This window comes from Lactuca serriola, chromosome 5 (assembly GCF_051521515.1).
Source record: "Lactuca serriola cultivar US96UC23 chromosome 5, Lser_US96UC23_V15, whole genome shotgun sequence".
Taxonomy (NCBI): Eukaryota; Viridiplantae; Streptophyta; class Magnoliopsida; order Asterales; family Asteraceae; genus Lactuca; species Lactuca serriola.
Genome location: NC_136412.1, coordinates 247,732,259 through 247,754,406, shown reverse-complemented (window position 1 = coordinate 247,754,406; position 22,148 = coordinate 247,732,259).

Here is a 22,148-nt window from a genome sequence, read left to right as displayed (position 1 = left end):
CCCACTAATGTTGACAAATTGTATGGTAAGGATTCATATTACTTCAAAATATCATTCATGATCGTTCTTTTTCTTTGTTTATGTGTTAATATGAGGTTATTTTGCCATTATGTAGAAGGTTTGCCTAATATTTTCACAATGTGTATTTCACATGGATGGATGTTGTAACATCCTAATTTTCAAGGCCAAAATTTTCATTTTTAAATAAGTTATTACATAAAACCATCAGTGTAAAAACATTCATAATAATATCTCGTGTCAAACCAAAGTGTCAATAATCAAAACATATTATCATAGAACCATATCAGAGTGTAATCCCAAAGATATCATGTGCGGAAAACATAGTGTGATGCGTTGCGATCAAGCCGGCTCCTTTCCTTTAAACACGAAGTACCTGAAACCAAAACTGAAAACCGTAAGCACGAAGCTTAGTGAGTTCCCCCATCATACCACATACCATACAATCACAAAGCATACATATTGTCGGATAATTTGGGGGTGCCCGACCTACCTAGTACGACCATTCTGGGGTGCCGACCTACACGTACCAAGCCATTTTGGGGTGCCGACCTACCCATGTCAAGCCATTTTGGGGTGCTAACCTACCCGTGTCAAGCCATTCTGGGGTGTTAACCTACCCGTCGGTCCTAACAACCGACCCTCGGGGACTATTCCACCCCTTACTGCTACTATCACATATATCATAACATAAACATACTATCAGACATATTTGGGGTGTCCGAACTACCCTTCGTTCCTAATAACCGAATTTGGGGACTATTCCCCTCCTACTACCACTATCACATATAACATATCATGCCAACATATAAACATATCATCACATACTGTCAGACATATCTGGGGTGTCTGGCCTACCCTTCGGTCCTAACAATCGAACTCTACTACTATCACATATAACATATCATGCCAGCATATAAACATATCAGGTAGTAGCAAACCTAGATGATATCACAAAGACAATCATCTAACATACAACTCTTACTGGTGGGCCGGCATTGTGGCCGTAGACCCACCGCTACTAGAAGGTAACTCACCTCACACTGCTGAAGTCCCGAAGACGCAATCCCACACTTGCTGAAGTCCAGCAGACTCAACCCCAGCTATTGGATGATAGATTCCCGAACTGTCAACACCAAAACAACACCCAATTAATAATTGGGTCCCAACACATAACCATAATACATACTTGGATAATTACTACATTACCCCAGGCTTGGCTTATTTAAGCCCAAGGCCCAAAGCCAACTAGGAATCAAAGCCCAACATATGGCCCAATTTTCCAAATTGGGCCCAAGCCTATACACGATCTTATTCTAAGGCCCAACATTATATAATCATTAAGGCCCATCTATGGCCCAAATTTCCAAACTGGGCCCAACACCTTACATGGGCCTTACCCTAGGCCCATTAAATGATTTTATTCCATATGATTATTCTTGGATGGCCCATTAATAATCCAATCATCAAGGCCCAAATGAAATTAGGGTTTTACGTAAAATGATGATTAGGGTTAAGTTTCCTACTTAACCCATTAAGGAATTATTCCTCTAAGGACTTAATCCATTAAGTCCAATATCGCTTAGATTAATCTTGCCAATGTTTATTATTTAATATTTCAAGTTATTAAATAATTCCGTGTGTCCTGACTAATTCCCTAAATTAGGGTTTTATTGAAAACCCTAATTAGGGTTTCCAACCCATATACTAGCCCATTTATTAATTTGTTGGACTTTTAGGTTATTTAGGGCTTTATTGGGCCAATTAGAGTCCATTAGACTCATTAGGGTTTTCACTAAACCCATTTGACTTCATTGGGCCCATTAGGCTAACAAGGTCCATTAGGGTTTCAAGCATCCCCAACCGAGTCAACTCACAAGACAAGCACACCGCCACCCGACATGGCGGCCGGTGGCAGCAGGAGGCGGCAGCCACCACCCTAAGGTGGTGGTTTCCAATTTCTTTTATTATTTCATTTCCAAATTACAATTACAACCCAAGAAATAAACACACTAAACGGAATAAACACACACACAGCCACCCTATGGTGGTCGGTGGTGGCAGCAGTGGTGGCAGCCACCACCTTGAGGTGGTGGCGGTGGGTTTTCCGACCAAGATCGCTCCAATAATCCTCACAATACAACAACTACATGAACACTCAACTACATACCCATGAAATAACGCACACTACTCGGACTTGAAGCAGTAGCGCACTCGAACTCATGAGAAACACGAACATGACATTGGCGGCAGCACGACGTGGTGGCAACGGCGGCGCGTATGACGTCAAATAGCTCGAGGGAAATGAAAATACGAGATGAGGCTGATCTTACTAGGGGATTATGGTTCCTCGCAACCTTCTCTTCATCGTTCACAGTTCCAACTTCAATCTCAGTAGTCCTCTTGGCCGTTCACGATGTCACCGGCAAAAGAGTTGTGGTGGTCGGCTCAGGCTCGCAACCCCCTTGGCTTCGCCGGCAAGGAGATCGATGGCGGCTAGAAGGTCTCTCATGGTGGCGGCTAGTGAAGCATTAGGGTTAGGCATGTTTAGAGGAAGACGGGAAGGAAGGGAATGACGGGTTTATGTCCCGTGTTCCTTTCAAACGTATGCTTACTTAACACATTTAGTCCTTCCCCATGCAATCTTTCCCAATTCAAAGTTGTAATTTACAAAACAGCCCCCAACCTTCAAGATTCATAACAATTCAAGTCCTAGACGTTACCATATAGTCCCTCCATGGCAAATACTTTTCATAATAAGTCCCATAAATGACCAAACAGCCCCCAATATCTTAATTATGACATAATCAACCCTTCCACCTCATTTTCTTTTAAATTAAATCCAAATAATTACCACGGAGCCCCTGTCTTTATAAATAATTATAAACTGAGTCCGGAACTCACACTTTTAACCTCTGACTTCTAAAATTGTAACAATTAGCTCTTCGAGACCAACCTTTGATATATAATTATTTATGTTCGGGCTTCTATTCGTTCATTATTTTATTCATTTAACCAATAAATAAACGTGTGTTACAAGTCTCCCTCACTTAAATTAGATTTCGTCCTCGAAATCACTCCATACTATTTCTTACACACCCAACAACTCTAGTAACATGGTCACCATCCCAGAGTACACCCCAGCCTTCCCAGGGTAGCTGTGACCAATCTCCGCAAGGCCCTAAAATCTATTGGTGAACAGATCCCTCACAACAAGTTCACTTCCACTTCGTCTGAATCTGCTGTCTCGAGATGGTCTGAATCCCTGACAGACCACCCGTTCTAAATCATCAACGACAAATCCAGTCTGTTTACCCATCAATTGTCTACTCAACTTCTGATAGTTCGAGGTTCCCACTATAAAACAGGATCACAGACCTAATTACCCTTGCATATCACTTCTTCTTCGCTAAGGCTCGGCTAATCCCGCCGTGAGTGACTTGTCACTTCCTAATCAACCAGCTATTACATATGTACTTGCAACCTAAATCACAAATACTAATACTGCCCAGACGCTGAAAATGCCCGAACACTGAACTGCCTGAAGCAGTATGCTGCCACATGGCTGCTTCGCACAAGTTATCAAGACCTCCTGGGTCTCAATTTGCTCGCCAATCATCTGAAATATCGGGTTCCGGGCCGGCTGCGGAGCCAAAGGAATCCCACTTAGTCGCCTCACACAACTTCAGAACGAAATCCTCCTCTGGAACTAGTTATCATGCCACTGTTACTCAAGCAACTTTTTGATCTAACCGATCGGATCCATACGTCGAATCCTGTTATCATCAAATCCAAGGATGGAAGTGGTTGCTACCTGACCAATGGTAACCTTATCTCACACGTAATCTTATACAGTCCATTGCTTTCCTGATCCCATAACTGTAGTGGCGCTCCTACAGTCCTATCACTGGCTCAACCAGATCTAATCCATCTGGGTAATTCCGAAATCCAATCCGTGGATTTCCTTATCCTTACTGCTACACCCGAACTGGTGGGTATTATTGTTCCTTCTGCGTCCTAACAACGCGCTCACACTATCTACTAACCTAGCGAATGATGTGGCTACATCTGCAGCCTCACAACACTCTATCACTATCTGACTGCTAGTGAATGCTACGGCTACACCCGCAGTCTTACAACACTTCCCATGCTAACTGGACACTAGTGAATGCTACGGCTACCCCCGTAGTCTTACAACACTTTCCATACTATCTGACTGCTAGTAATTGCTACGGCTACCCCCTGTAGTCTTACAACACCTTCCATACTATCTGATCGCTAGTGAATGCTACGGCTACCCCCGTAGTCTTACAACACTTTCCATACTATTTGATCGCTAGTGAATGCTACGGCTACCCCCATAGTCTTACAACACTTTACATACCGGTCGAACACGCACTCGACCTAATACACAACTGAGCTTGATTTCTAACCAGAACTCTAACCTGGTTCCCGAAACCTGCTATCACGTGACCCCACCGTATCAGTACTGCACCCATGCCCATGATCAAAGCGTCACAGTAACCCACGAAATCATCTACACCCTCTGGCATGGTCAGAATAAGTGCCTCGCATAACCGCTGTCTGAGAGTCTCTAAGGCTGCCTGCTGCTCAGGCCCCTAACGAAAGGCCATCGATTTCTTGGTCAGTCGGGTCAAAGGAACCGCAATCTCAGCGAAGTCCCATGTAAATCTCTGGTAAGAACCTGCTAGACCCAGGAAACTCCGAATCTCAGATGGAGGCCTCAGAATCTCCCACTGCATCACGGCCTCTATCTTGGTCGGATCAACTAGAATACCCTTCTGGTTGACATGGTGCCCAAGAGATTGCACCCCGCTCAACCAGAACTCACATTGGAGAACTTTATAAAAAGTCTCTCCCCCACTTAGATTCGACTAAGTCTTCACTTCACGCAAGAATTGAAGGATTTCCAATCCTTCTCGCTTCCTAGTATCCCCTTGATGACAACTTGTACTTACCATTGCTAGCGATCCATCACCAATCAAACCTTAAGATCGCCCATCCTCAGAAATCTTGAAGAGTACTCTTGAAATCTGGTCCAATCTAACGCCTCAATCCATCTCCCATGTTGTCAATTGAAGGTCCTAATCTTAACTCTGGTTGACGAATCCTCGTTATCATTTCCAATCTTGCAGTACCATTGAACTCTAACCGAACACAGCCCATGCGAAAATACAATTCTCTTGAACATGCGATGACCAACCACTTATGCATCTAACACCCGCGACTGACACTACCCTTTTCATATCACCAGCTCTGTCCTAGCAACGGCAGTGCCTTGAACTCTAAAGTTCATCCATAGACAATTACCGACCATACCTGAACAATGATAGAACCCATGAACGCTGACTTCACTGGAGAACTATCACTCTAACCCTGACCGAGGATCTTCCAAAAAACACTTCTGCACAAATCTCGACAAAGATCTGGAATGATAACGGTACACGCGGAACCTACTACGCAAGATGCATCCCTCTATAGGTTCATCAACGACTTTTCGGCATGCAGGATGACATATATGATCCTTGATAACCCAAACACTAGCAGGAAACCGACCCGAGATCTAACTTATCCAAACTTACTCATAACTCCAACGCGATATGTATCCCCAACATCCATCTAGTAGCAATAGAAGATGACATGTCTGCAACATCTGGAGGAATACTAATCACCTTCTGCTGACATGATCAACCCTGCTACCCTGAAGTAGCCTAAACCCTCGGAGGGACAAACTCCCTTGTGCACTGTCTTGTACGTGCTGCACTGACTCCGGACCTGTTGGCCTTTCACCTGATGATCAGAATTCATGGATCTCTTCCGAGACCCTTACTATACGCACCTAGCACAAACCTCTCTTCTCAAAGTGCTCCAAATCGATCTCACATCTGCAACTTTATGGAAATCATATCCCTTAGGGTCTGACACCCTGCCACGCTCACTAACTCACTTGCCAATGGCGAATCTGCAACAACTATAACATCCTATGTCCCCAAACCGGGTCATAAATTCTTCCCTGAAGCTTCTCAGATTCTCCAAGACTCTCACCGATTCGGGTATGAATCATGTGCTTTCAGTAGTACGGGCCCAATACTACCTTCCACACTTATCCATACTTTCCTCAGCAATCCTCTCGGATCCTCCGAGTCACTTCCTCAACTGGTACACCCAAGTCTAACTGAGCCTCACTACTAACTCACTGAAATATATCCTAGGGTTCCCTAGGTTCCCGAACTCACCCAATCCTCAGTTGCTGAAAGATTCCCAGTAATATCAACTAGCTACCTCATGAATATAGCCACATGCAACAGAGATCAGATAATCATTCAAGTAACAGACTCATCCCTATAACGGTTAGACTCAAACGAGAGCTGCGCAATAGGGTCAAATCTATCACTCTGAGATTATCCAGCCTGTGCCACATGTGACTTAGCATATTCACTTAATAGCTAACTCACATTACTAAGATTCCAACAAAGCACAAACCAAACAGCATTCAGACAATGGAAAATCTAGCCATCATATTCCAATCAAATCATTCTATCCTCTAATCAGGAATCTGTACATGCAATTTAAAGGCTCATACAATCAGGTAAAACCTAAACAGGCTATCCTATTACTGACTGATCAATACTAACATGCAAATCTACAAGCACATACAATAGGCATATAAGGAATCCTCCCTAGATCCTTAGCCCTAATCTAGCATGCAGTTCTCATAATCATATCATATCATAACATCTCATAACATGTATGGATATCTTGGGGAAGACTTACTTGAGCTCGGCTGATTGCACACATCACACACCTTGTTCTTTTCAAAGTTCCTGTCTCTTTTCAAACTTCTTTTATAAAATGATTTTATTTTTGAAAATTTTCATACCAAGTCTTTAGTTTGAGTTCATACACACCCGAGAGTGTGCCCGAATTCCTCAAACCAAGGCTCTGATACCAACTTGTAACATCCCAATTTTCAAGGCCAAAAATTTCATTTTTAAATAAGTTATTACATAAAACCATCAGTGTAAAAACATTCATAATAAGATCTTGTGTCAAACCAAAGTGTCAATAATCAAAACATATTATCATAGAACCATATCAGAGTGTAATCCCAAAGATCACATGTGCGGAAAACATAGTGTGATGCGTTGTGATCAAGCCGGATCCTTTCCTTTAAACACGAAGTACCTGAAACCAAAACTGAAAACCGTAAGCACGAAGCTTAGTGAGTTCCCCTATCATACCACATACCATACAATCACAAAGCATACATACTTCCGGACAATTCTTGGGTGCCCGACCTACCTGGTACAGAAATTCTGGGGTGCCGACCTACCCGGTACGACCATTATGGGGTGCCAACGTACCCGTGTCAAGCCATTCTGGGGTGCCGACCTACCCATGTCAAGCCATTATGGGGTGCTGACTTACCCGTCGGTCCTAACAACCGACCCTCAGGGACTATTCCACACCCTACTACTACTATAACATATATCATAACATAAACATTTTAGATTAATGTCTAAGTCCATAACTATATTTGGTATGTACTTGACCCGACCCGGCATGGTCCATTTGCGTTGCACTTCACCGACACAATTTATATGGATAATCTTTTGAGAATAGTATGTTTATGATTAATATTAATATATTATAAGTTCTAATATATTAATATGGAATCATATTATTTAATTAGTATTGATCAAAAATTAATTTATAATTAATTAAGTGATCAAAAGGAACTAATTAAATATGGACTCTTATATATATGGAATGGGCCAAGTTCATTTAGGTTGGGCTAAGCTTTCATGGATAGTATGGAGTGTTTAACCCATGGATCATATGAAATGAAAGGTCATGGGTTTAACCCTAGTCTCCATACTATATAAAGATGTCCTAGGTTGGTGAAAGGGGCACTAGTGTGGATACACTAAGAAGGGCTAGCCAATTTCACTAGAGAGAACCAAGTATCCATATTCTCTAAAGTATTCCAAGGTGTCTTGGTGATTTGTGATTCCACTTGAGGCTTCCACACTATTGGGGCTAAGCTCTTAAAGCTTCATGAAGACTTTCTACACCAAAGAGGTATGTATTCTATCTTGCTATAGTCATTGTTTTGTATGCTAGATTAGGATAATACCTTGGAAGTTCTTATTTGTATGTATAATAGAGAAAACATAGATCCAAGGTATTTAGGGTTGCATGTACACTTAGGAGTGTTAGAATGCTCAAAACCCAACAGTGGTATCAGAGCCTAGGCGTGTTTTCTTGTTATACTTGCAAAACTGCTTAAAAAATCGAATTTCTTGTTGTCTGATCATCAGACTCGGCGAGTCCATCAGGAGAATCGGCGAGTCCATGCCTAAAAAGTGATGAAATCGATCCAACTCGCCGAGTTGGTTCATGCACTCGACGAGTTGGACCCCCAGACAGCATAAACTCGACTTTTTTGGTTGGAATTGGACTAGGAACATTACCCAAAGATGTTTTGGACTTATAAACTTGTTTTTGATGTGGTAATGTTCATGCTAATCCAATTTCAAAGATAATTGTCAATAGATTCATGTTTTGTATTAGTTTAAAGTGTTACTCTAATTACATGGAAAAGTTTGATTTGAATTATCTTGTTTATATGAGTTACTTAGATTAATAGAAGTTATGTGAAATTGTTGTTTTCAATCCAAATTAATCTAAGAGTTGATTCTAAAATGTGTTTTTGTAACTTGTCCTCAAGTTATATGAAAAGTCACATTTAAGTTTCATAAAACTCATAAAAGTTGGCAATGGTTACAAAAGATGAAGAGTCTTGTCCTTAAGTTATGGAGGTTCAAGAGTCACTTCATTAATAAATAAATAAATAAAGTGTAACCTTAATTAATTTCATAAGTTATAAAATAAAGAAAAGTTAATTCTTTTATTAGTTTAAAGTCTTCCATAACTTGTCCTCAAGTTATGGAACTTGAAGAGTTTTTGGATTAAAACTACTTTAAACACATAAGTTATGGAATTAATTAGTTTTGAATAGTTTCAAAACTTGCCCTCAAATTTTGGAATTTGAAAAGTTTTCACTTATGAATACTTTAATTCCAAGTTAGCCCTTAGAATTTTAAAGAGCTAAAATTCAACCCTTATACTTTATAATATTATAAGTTAATAATATATATATATATATATATATATATATATATATATATATATATATATATATATATATATATATATATGTATAAGAGTAAAGTCAGTCTTACCGCTAGTACGCCTCATTCACGAAGCCGGTCTATAAGGTGGGTATAAGGTTGTTGCCTATAAAATGGCAACTTAATGGGTGTCCACTCTCACCCACCGCTTGCTTGACCGGTGGAGGGTCGTTAGCCGAACGGGTTTGACAAGACTATAATTCTCCCTTCATTAAAAGTATTAATGATAAATACTAAGTAACTAAACTCTTAATAATACCCAATATTAGTTACTTAGGAAAATGTGAATAAGGTGCTAATCCATGAAATTACACTTTACACTTTGTCTAAGTCGTTAGTGGAGCGTGTGTGGTTAACCGGCACACTAACCTGAACTTAACAAGGTAGGTAAAGGGTGACTTAATATTTATCATAGTATCGATGGAGCGTGTGTGGTTTACCGGCACATCGATTAAGGGGTAAACACTTAAGGGTACCAAGTAATTTGCATGGTTACTTCACACCTTGTTTTGTGATCCTCGGCATCCCAGTCACAAAACCTGAAGGGCACACTCGAGATTGAAACATGCCTTTGAACAGTTCAATGAATCTCAAAGATCTAGGAGTTTCAAAACCAATTAAAACCTAATAATATATTTCGTTTATCTTTGTGGAAATTGGTGAATCGTCATTCACCTACCTTCAAATATTTTATAGCTTGGATTACGGCATACCTCTTCTAAGTTATAAAATAGTTTGTTGGGTCCTAGCCTTAATATTTCAGATTGGGTGTCATATTAAGGACTTAAGATCAACTATCTTGAATGTCTCCCAAAAGATGTCTGGTTTAGACATTTATGATCTTCCCAAATCTCTTGAAACAAGCTTTCCTAAATGAAGATGATGTCCCTAGGAAATCATACTTCTTTCACCTCCTCCAATTATTCTCCCTAACCCACAAGTTCTTGAAAAGTTTAAGGTCATTCAGGCCCTATTGGCAAGGCAAGGTCTAGGTGTGGTCACATCTTGGAGATGTAGTCACATATTGACAAGCCGGGAGAGTTGGGTGTCAAAGTCTTGAGAAAGTCGGTGGTTCAATCACTTTCTAAGTCACATAGCGAGTTCCTTTGGGACACCTATGAAACAGGCTATGACAAGACCCTTAATGATCTTATCTATTTGTTAAGATCAACTTCCTTAAAAATTGATGGACATTGACAATAGTGACACAGGAAATCCCGGAAAGCATTCTCTTCCCAATGGAAAGGGATCGGCCATAGTCAACTCGGTTGACCAAATGGTAAAGAGAAAAGCTAAGTCTGTGATAGTCCCGTGTACCATTATCAAAGGGTCCATATGTTTATATTGCCAAAGGAAGGGGCATTGGTTGCGTAGCTGCCAAATTTACCTAAGGAAGTTAAAGTCAATAAGTTTGACTCTACTTCAGGTAAAGTCCACTATCTAACTCTGCTAAGTTTCGATTCTGAGATTCCTGATACATGATGTGACTGGGTCACATGGTGATGTTTTAAGAATCAAAGAAAGGTGAAGAAACTTAAAGAAAGAATATGTTGAATCTGATGGCGTAGATGGATTTCTATCGCATAGTTTGAAGATCGGATTCTTGAGCTACTTCTTAAGAGTTATGAGATATTGCTTAGGAGTAGATAACAACAAGTTTTCATATGGATTGTAAGGATAAGTTTTTCTGCAAAGTTTTAAAATAAAAGAAAAATTTTGATTTTATTTATTTTAAAATATCCTTACAATGGCATTTGAGGAAAAATTGTTGCTTATATGATTCCATTAATAGCAAGAGTGGAAATATGAAATTGATTCTTTCATTTGTGGTAATGTCTAGATTTACCAAATAAGGAAAGATTCTCATCACCCAAGTTTCAATTGGACCGGAACTTGGAATCATGCAAGTTGTATAGCATGATGAATGAGAACCTTCAAGTATTGGAAAATTAAGACTAATTACTTGCTCACATGGATGTGTGAGTTAAGTGAAGGACTAAGGGATCGAGTACACATTCTTGTGCACTGGTCAAGTCCACCACAAAAGATCGATAATATTATTCGTCATAATTTACTAAAGCTTACTAAATATGGTTATACTTACAAGCTTAAGTGTAATTCTGAGACATTGGAAAAGGTTCCAATGTATGGCAGAGCGAATAAGAAGAATCAAATTAGGCAGAAGGATAAAAGTTTCTCAAATCTGAAAAGATGGGAGAGTACTTTAGTATTAGTTTTGTGATCATCTTAATGATTAAGAAAGCATATCAAAATTAGTTCTCTAAGGAAAATCTTAGTGCATTCTTGTGACTAAGAAGAGGAACTTGAATCGTTGAAATGGTTAAATCAAGAAGATGAGTCATACTTCGTTCTAATACAAGTCTTAGAGTCATACTCCAAGATTGTAACTTGAGTGACATGTCTCAAAGAAGGTTTAAAACACTTGTCAAATGTAAGAGTAAAAGTTTTCTACTCTTCTACATTTGAAATTGGTAAATTGTGATGTTTTGGATAAAACAAAGACCAACTTAGGCCAATTGTGTGAAGTGTTTGTCTTGGTTAGAATCCACACTATCTCTTGGATGTTTGACAAGGGAGTCTTATAGGTCAAGAGGACAGTGGGAGTCTTTAAAGTCTTGAAAGTCTCAAGAACTAATCAAGAATAGAACCTGAAGTTCTTCACTAGCACACGACTTGCGGTTTATAACCTATCGTGTTGACATATTCTGTGCCCATTCCAGTTAAAGTTGGCTTTGCATATGAGTTCTTAGAGTTCTCAATTTGTTGCACAACAACTTGGAAGCAATGGCAGGCCCTTGAGCTGTCAGGTGGCAAGAAATTAAGATTGAGTTCAGTCCATATGAGTTTGAATTTGTCATTATCCCTGTCTTGTGACTATGGTTTTGATAATTCACATGGATAAGAACACATACACCATTAAATCTAAGTGTCATAAGGTTTCTCTCCGATTCATGAAAATGATGGTGAGGAAACACTTTCACTAAGTAGAATTTAGCTAGATAGCAATTGTGATATTTGCATTCTCAAAGTCGTTAGTGGAGCGTGTGTGGTTTACCGGCACACTAACCTGGACTTGTGAGAAGTAGCAAAAAGGTCTAACCATTATGATTACGGCATCCCTCTTCATAATTGTTTAGACACACAAGTGTGCTATCTAAGGGAAGGTGTATGATTTTGATTAAGTTTTATCAAAACAATCTAGTATCAGAAATCTGAACTTTAGTAAGAAAGTCAGCTGATTTCTAAGTACATGTCAAAGCTAGTGGGAGCATAAGTGTTATGCTAATAATCATCATGTTAGTGGGAGCATGATAATTATGATGAGTATTGCAAGCTAGCAATGTTAATTATAGAAAACAAAAGTTTCAATTGGGAAAGAGTTGTTATGCTATAATTAAGGGAGAGGAAATTATACTTCATCTCAAATCTATAAGCTTAGATCGTGAGGTTTTAATCATTTAGTCAAGGATATATATATATATATATATATATATATATATATATATATATATATATATATATATATATATATGAATTTCATGTTGGAATGGCTCAACATAAGGCAATTCTGTATATGGGTCCATTTTTGCGTTCTAAAATTCGATTATGATTACGGCATCCCTTTTCATAATCTGAATTATGAGAACTTGGCAAATTGAAATGGTAATAGTATAGCAAAAGACTGGTTTAGTCTTTATGTGAGACAACATGAATCGTGTCCCATATGCTTTGGATATAGGATTGATTACATGTGCTATATTCATCCGTTCTAAAATTTTCCAAATGCCTGGGGCATCAAGAAGGGAAAAGGTTTAGAACTGGATATGACTAAAGTGATTAAACAATTGTCAAGGACAATCTAAGGTTTACCAAAGATTGGTTGCTCAAGGACAGTTGGAAGTATAGTGATAATTCTGGAAGGACCATATTGACATAATCTGTAAGGAGTCAACTCTTGTTCAGAAGTGATAGTCAAAATGGAATATGGAAATGTTTCAAAGTTAGAAATTATTTAATCTGTGTAAGATTAGGAAACTTAATGCAAGAAGGATGTTTCCAAGGAGCTGATCTCCTTTGGAATACTTTATAATGATTGTTGTCAAGTCTTTCTGACTTTGTGCATAATCATTACAAGGGGATCAATGCATATAAGTTTAGAATCTAACAGATTTCAGTAAATGGCATGAATTTGGAATTCTTGTATTTGCAGTAAGGATTTGGGAGTGTGAAAAGAGAATCATTGAAGTTATGTTCAATGGATCTAGTTCACAAAGTAAAGATCATAGACAAACATAGTATGCATACTTGGTGTATGGCATGACTAGTGTTTAGAAAAACATAGTGTACATGCTTGGAGCATGGGACAACTATTGTTTTAAATTCAAGAATAAAGTTGATAGCTGAAACAGTATACAATGAATAATGTGTAATCATATGGTGATAAATAAAAGGTGTTTTATTTATGTTCATAGGGTTTGATACCATATTGGATTCAATTATTATTGTGTTTCACTTTGCATGTTTTGACTTCCCGAATAAACTAGGTTATTCTTCCGGAATGACTAAGTTATTCAAACCATCCACAGTCGGTCATATGTAGGAAGTATATATGAATTAAGACTGTCATGGGTTGGCTTGTAGAGGTCTAAGGTGTTGGACAAAGGGCTACAACACTCATGAGTGCTCATAAGTTCTGAGTATTGGATTCAACCCACGCTCATTGGAATCACTTCATGGATTTTATCACGAGTGATCATGAGACGATAATATCTTATATTCTTCAAACCTAGAGATATGAGTTGTTACTATGAGTTGGTTGTACATTGATTGCACGAAAACGCATTTGGTAACTCGGTGCAATAAAACGTGCCTTTGTGTATGATTCAACAAGTAGTAGAACAAGCCATATGAGTCGAAGTTTATCCATTCCTTTTACCTTCGGGATAAAAGCGATATCTGTGGGCCCCTCGATGATTTGATGATGACAAATGGAAGTGCTCGGTCGGGCCAGGACTAATTTGATTTGTTCAATTAATCAGTCATCATAAATCGGAAATCGGGAAACAACAAATGGACAGAGAGAATGATTATAATCCATGTCTTAGTCCATATGATATCTAGAATGGAGGAATATATGATCCCTTATCTAATGGACAAGTTCGTTGACAAGATCAGAGTTCGACAACGACTTTAAGAGCTACGATTGCCAGTTAGGTTTGAAGTCATACGCAATAATAGTTTTAGACTTATCCAAGTGGGAGACTGTTGGATTAATGTCTAAGTCCATAACTATATTTGGTATGTACTTGACCCGACCCGACATGGTCCATTTGGGTTGCACTTCACCGACACAATTTATATGGATAATCTTTTGAGAATAGTATGTTTATGATTAATATTAATATATTATAAGTTCTAATATATTAATATGGAATCATATTATTTAATTAGTATTGATCAAGAATTAATTTATAATTAATTAAGTGATCAAAAGGAACTAATTAAATATGGACTCTTATATATATGGAATGGGCCAAGTTCATTTAGGTTGGGCTAAGCTTTCATGGATAGTCCATGGAGTGTTTAACCCATGGATCATATGAAATGAAAGGTCATGGGTTTAACCCTAGTCTCCATACTATATAAAGATGTCCTTGGTTGGTGAAAGGGGCACTAGTGTGGATACACTAAGAAGGGCTAGCCAATTTCACTAGAGAGAACAAAGTATCCATATTCTCTAAAGTATTCCAAGGTGTCTTGGTGATTTGTGATTCCACTTGAGGCTTCCACACTATTGGGGCTAAGCGCTTAAAGCTTCATGAAGACTTTCTACACCAAAGAGGTATGTATTCTATCTTGCTATAGTCATTGTTTTGTATGCTAGATTAGGATAATACCTTGGAAGTTCTTATTTGTATGTATAATAGAGAAAACATAGATCCAAGGTATTTATGGTTGCATGTACACTTAGGAGTGTTAGAATGCTCAAAACCCAACAAAACATACTATCACACATATTTGGGGTGTTCGAACTACACTTCAGTCCTAACAACCGAACTTGGGGACTATTCCCCTCCTACTACCACTATCACATATAACATATCATGCCAGCATATAAACATATCATCACATACTGTCAGACATATCTGGGGTGTCTGGCCTACCCTTCGGTCCTAACAACCGAACTCTACTACTATCACATATAACATATCATGCCAGCATATAAACATATCAGGTAGTAGCAAACCTAGATGATATCACAAAGACAATCATCTAACATACAACTCCTACTGGTGGGCCGACATTGTGGCCGTAGACCCACCGCTACTGGAAGGTAACTCACCTCACACTGCTGAAGTCCCGAAGACACAAACCCACACTTGCTGAAGTCCCGCAGACTCAACCCCAGCTGTTGGATAACAGATTCCCGAACTATCAACACCAAAATAACACCCAATTAATAACTGGGTCCCAACACATAACCATAATACATACTTGGATAATTACAACATTACCCCAAGCTTGACTTATTTAAGCCCAAGGCCCAAAGCCAACTAGGAATCAAAGCCCAACATATGGCCCAACTTTCCAAATTGGGCCCAAGCCTATACATGGTCTTATTCTAAGGCCCAACATTATATAATCATTAAGGCCCATCTATGGCCTAATTTTTCAAATTGGGCTCAACCTCTTACAAGGGCCTTACCCTAGGCCCATTAAATTATTTTATTCCATATGATTATTCTTGGATGGCCCATTAATAATCCAATCATCAAGGCCCAAATGAAATTAGGGTTTTACGTAAAATGATGATTAGGGTTAAGTTTCCTACTTAACCCATTAAGGAATTCCTCTAAGGACTTAATCCATTAAGTCCAATATCGCTTAGATTAATCTTGCCAATGTTTATGATTTAATATTTCAAGTTATTAAATAATTCCCGTGTGTCCCGACTAATTCCCCAAATTAGGGTTTTATTGAAAACCCTAATTAGTGTTTCCAACCCATATACTCGCCCATTTATTAATATGTTGGACTCTTAGGTTATTTAGGGCTTTATTGGGCCAATTAGAGTCCATTAGACTAATTAGGGTTTTCACTAAGCCCATTTGGCTTCATTAGGCCCATTAGGCTAACAAGGCCCATTAGGGTTTCAACCATCCCCAACCGAGTCAGCTCACAAGACAAGCACACCGCCACCCGACATGGCAGCCGGTGGCGGCAGAAGGCGGCAGCCACCACCTTAAGGTCGTGGTTTCCAATTTCTTTTATTATTTCATTTCCAAATTACAATTACAACCCAAGAAATAAACACACTAAACGGAATAAACACACACACAGCCACCCTATGGTGGTCGGTGGTGGCAGCAGTGGTGGTAGCCACCACCTTGAGGTGGTGGCGGTGGGTTTTCCGACCAAGATCGCTCCAATAATCCTCACAATACAACAACTACATGAACACTCAACTACATACCCATGAAATAACGCACACTACTCGGACTTGAAGCAGTAGCGCACTCGAACTCATGAGAAACACGAACATGACATTGGCGGCAGCACGACGTGGTGGCAACGGCGGCACGTATGACGTCAAACAGCTTGAGGGAAACGAAAATACGAGATGAGGTTGATCTTACCAGGGGATTATGGTTGCTCGCAACCTTCTCTTCGTCGTTAACAGCTCCAACTTCAATCTCGATAGTCCTCTTGGCCGTTCACGATGTCACCGGCAAAAGAACTGTGGTGGTCGGCTCGGGCTCGCAACCCCCTTGGCTTCGTCGGCAAGGAGATCGATGGCGGCTAGAAGGTATCTCATGGTGGCGGCTAGTGAAGCATTAGGGTTAGGCGTGCTTAGAGGAAGACGGGAGGGAAGGGAATGACGTGTTTAAGTCTCGTGTTCCTTTCAAACGTATGCTTACTTAACACATTTAGTCCTTCCTCATGCAATCTTTCCCAATTCAAGGTTGTAATTTACAAAACAGCCCCCAACCTTCAAGATTCATAACAATTCAAGTCCTAGAAGTTACCATATAGCCCCTCCATGACAAATCCTTTTCAAAATAAGTCCCATAAATGACCAAACAACACCCAATATCTTAATTATGACATAATCAGCCCTTCCACCTCATTTTCTTTTAAATTAAATCCAAATAATTACCGCGAAGCTCCTGTCTTTATAAATAATTAGAAACTGAGTCCGAAACTCACACTTTTAACCTCTAACTTCTAAAATTATAACAATTAGCTCTTCGAGACCAACCTTTGATATATAATTATTTATTTTAGGGCTTCTATTTATTCATTATTAAATTCATTTAACTAGTAAATAAACGAGTGTTACATATGATCTCAAAAGCACCTGGTAGAAAAATAAGTTCTTGGTAAGGTTAGTACGTTATGTTGACTTTATTGACATCGAAGAGTTCTCAGTGCCCGAACTCGATGTGATCTTCAAGGAGTTAGGATATGGTAGACATGATTGTATTTACTACCACTATTGCATTCCTAAGACTGACTTTGATTGTGAACTCCTACCTTTAGGTAATGACCATGAGGAAGAAGAGATGGAAGTAATTAATGAAGAATAATTTGAGTTTTCTGGTTATGAAGAGGATAAACGAGCAAGGTTGTTGAAAGAGTTGACTTGGCCAAAATGTTGTTCATATGGTAAGGTGCATGGGAAATTTATGGTGGTTCAAACTTTTCAAACAAAGAAGGAAGTCACAGGCTTGGTAAAGGAACATGCTTTACAGACTCAGAGGGACCTACACATAGAAAATAATGATAAGATAAGGGTAAGGGTAAGGGTAGTGTGTAAAGGTGTTACGTCAGAATTTAACTCTAGTGTGTTGTTGGGGTGTAATAAAGGTAATGGTAGTTCTGTAAATAAAGAAAAGGGATCTTGTCCTAGGGTTTTGTTGGTTTCTAGGCCATCAGACTTTGATATTTGGACTGTGAATGTTTATGAAGAAAACATTACTGCTTGCGTACAAGAGATGTTAACAGTTGCACCCAGATCTTCATAGCTAATAAAATTGCTTCACAAATAGAGATGAACCCTATTTGTCCAACACATGCTTTACAAGAGGAGTTTCAGACGAAATATAGTGTTGGGGTTTCAAAAAGAAAAAAATTTAGAGCAAGGGCCATAGTTCAACATCAACTACATGGGGACTATGAGAAGCATTACTCGATTCTTAGGAAATTATGTCTTGGAGCTACAAACAACAAAAACTGGGATGACAGTCAAGATACAGGTTGAAAGTCAGCCAAACATTAATTTGAAAACTACAAAATTCTAAAGAATTTATGTTTGTCTTGGTGCATTGAAACATGGTTTCAAGGAATCTCAAAGGGAAATACTTGGACTTGATGGGTTATTCATGGAAAGACCTTACCCAGGCCATATCTTAATTACAGCGGTGTTAACTCAAACAATGGTATGTTCGCGTTTGCATATGCAGTTGTTGAAGTAGAGAAATTGAAGTCATAGTCATGGTTTTTAGAATGTTTGGGTGATGATCTAGACCTACCCACAAGAGCCAACTTTACCTTCATTTCAGATCAAGGCCAGTGATAGGCAGGGGCTATATGGGCATGTGCACAGGGCCAATTTTTTTCAAGGGCCCGTATACAAGTTTGCAAACTGTGACCTTCGTATGTCAATTGCCACTGTTTTTGTACATGCCCACCATATCACCACCACCACAAAGAAGTTGTATCGCGATCATCGATTACCACCACCATCAATTCACTATTACCATTGCATAAATAGGTTAGGGTTCTTGAAATTTTAAACCTTAGGTCTTTGCTAGACATTTTATTTGTGAGTTTTTTAAACCCTGACTCCCTTGAACTAGGTTTAATTAAAAAGACAATGAAGAACAATATTTTTACAGGGAAGAGAGATCAATGGTGGGGAGATATATGTTTTGGGAGGTTTTCAACCATCTTCACAGGTTCATAATTTAAATATTTAATAAAAAGTTGATCATAAATTTGGATCAAATCGTGATTAATGATACATCAAATTTGTAAGAGTATTCTTTGCATTGGTAATGGATTTGGAGCTATTAGCCTGATGAATAATTTGCAGCTTTTTTTCAGTGGAAAGAATATATGATGATTTAATGCTAACAGATTTGTGTTTAGACAATTGAGATGATATGATGATAAAAATTACAAGTTTTTAAAAAAATTTGGCACTTGGTAATGTATCAAGCCTTATGTAATATTTGTTTATGTATTGTTTTGTTTATGTGTGTGTGTGTTCTTTGATTATGGCCCTTCTAGACAATGTAATGATCTCTTCAATTGTGATTGTTTTCGGCAGTTGAATTCTTACAAACAAGGCCATCAAAGTATTAAACAATTGCTTTAAATGGAGATATATGCTACTGGAGACACATGTATTTAACCAAAAGCAAGCTATATTCTGTAACAAAATTTTAAGTACATTTTAAGCTAGAATTTTGACAGCATTTTAAACCCGGTTTTTACAGCATTTTAAGCTTTTTTACAACATTTAATCTGTTTTTTCAACATTAAAACAAACCTTTAAACTTTCTATTTTTTCAGCCTAAAAACTATGTTTTTTCAATCTTTAAAATCTATGTCAACAACCATTATCTGTCCTATGGAATCATGATTGTTTCTTGAAAATATCTTGAAAATATGATAGAGTATGCTGACTAGCTCATGGGCAAATTGCAACAAATAGTAATATACTTTCACTTCATTTCTCTTTTGGTCATTAGACTTTAAAATTCGTTTTTAAAAAATTTATTGCTATAAAGTTTATCTTCGTTTAAAAAAACTTAGCTTATATAAATTTAATTTGTTACACGTTAGGGCCTAAGGGCCTTTTTTTCGGCTCAGCCTGGGCATTTGAATCCTCAGGACCGGCTATGTTTCAGGTAGATAGAATGTACCCTTTCTATACTCTGTTTTTTGTTATAATATATGTTTTTATGGATGTATTATAATACTCTATATTGTTATTTAGAGGTTATTACCAGCTATTGCAAAAATCTTCCCATGTGTTGAGCAAAGGTTTTTGTCTTAGACACATACATGAAAACATGAAACTAAAGTATAGAGGTAATCAATTAAGGGAGATGTTATGGAACTTACAATTGCTACAACTGTAATCCACTTTGAAAAGGCTATGAAGAAGTTATCTTTATTCAGTAAGGATGCATATGATTAGCAGAAAAAATTCCACCAGTGAATTGGGCTAGGAGTCATTTCACAGGTATGATGTATTATGTATTTATTCTTTAATGTTGCCATATAATTACCATGGATTAACTATTTCCTTTCATTGTGTAATAGGTAGGTCTCATTGTCAAATGTTACTTAACAATATGTGTGAAATATTCAATGGAAAATTGATTGATGTGATAGATAAGCCAATAATCTCAGCCTTAGAGTACATTAGGGAGTACCTGATGAGGGGAGTGTGCAGTATCCAAAAGGCCATAGATAAAAGTATGGATCCTTTAACACCTACTGCAGCAAAATTGCTAGAAACATTTGAAGAAGAACAACAACAAATGAGAGTTTTTTTGCAGGCAATGAAAAGTACCAAGTTACAACGGTATGGAATGATCAGTATGTTGTTAACATGAGTGAAAGATCTTGTAGGTGTAGGAAATGGGAGCTGAATGGCATACGATGTAAACATGTCGTGGTAGTAATTTGGGATATGATATAGAATGGAAAGGTTGTTGACAAAGTGGAGCATTGGTTTCATCAATGTTATTAGTTGTCTACTTGGCAAGAGGTGTACAAAGTGAAAGTGGATCCTATAAATGGTAGAGATATCGGTAGAAATCAGCATGCCCAACAACAATCACCCCACCAACTCATCACAAACAGGTAAAATCAACTAAAAACTAGATTAGTTTTTTTATGAGTATGGTTGTTCAAATATTTAGATTTAGGTTTATCTATTTTCGGATGGGAAGGCCAAAAAAGAAAAAAATTAGGAGTGTAGATGAGGTAGGAAGTCAGGTTTTGTCCCAAGGAACCAAGCTCACTAGAAAGTTTATCACGGTTACATGCAGTAAGTGTCATAATAGGGGACGCAATTCTAGAAGTTGTAAATGTCAATAGGATGAAGGTGAAGCTAGTAAGAAAGCAGGAAAAATAAGCAAGAGCAAGGAGAAGGGTGCAACAGTTTAAGATGCAAGAATAAGGAGAAGGATACAATAGATTATCTTTATATTTCCCTGAAAACAATGGGTCTTTTGTGTAATGAATTGTTTTGAACTACTACGTTTTTGTGGTGTAATGATCAAGTCATATACCGATGGTATTAGGAACTTTAATGCTTGCACTTTTATGGTTTTAAGTTGTGTGATTAATGTAGTTTTTTCTTAATGATCTTAATGATCTTGTGTTGATTGAAATTATGTACAACATTTAAGCCAAACAAACCTTTGTATTAATACCAAAGACCACTTTAACATTACAATTACAAATCAAGTCAAAAATCCAACAAGCCCATACATTATACAACATTACTGCTTAAACATTACAGTTAAAAGCATGAATTAATGCCAACAAAACAACACAGAGATCCCACCAAAAGAAACAACACATCTAACAACCAAAATAAGGGATCCCACCAAAATAACAAACACACGGACTACAAGTTGCACCTATTTCAACTATATATCATCGTTACCATCACCCATGAAGAAAATGACTCCAAAAAAACCCAAGACAGGAAAAAGAGGTATTTGTAAATCCTTCTACTAGCTTCCAAGTTGTTTCTTTCCCTCAGTAATCCTGGGATGATATCGACAAACCTACAACACATCGGTGTGTCAAACTAGCCGGTGAATGGACGTCGTGAGCCAATCGATGCATAACCCCAAAAACGGCTAC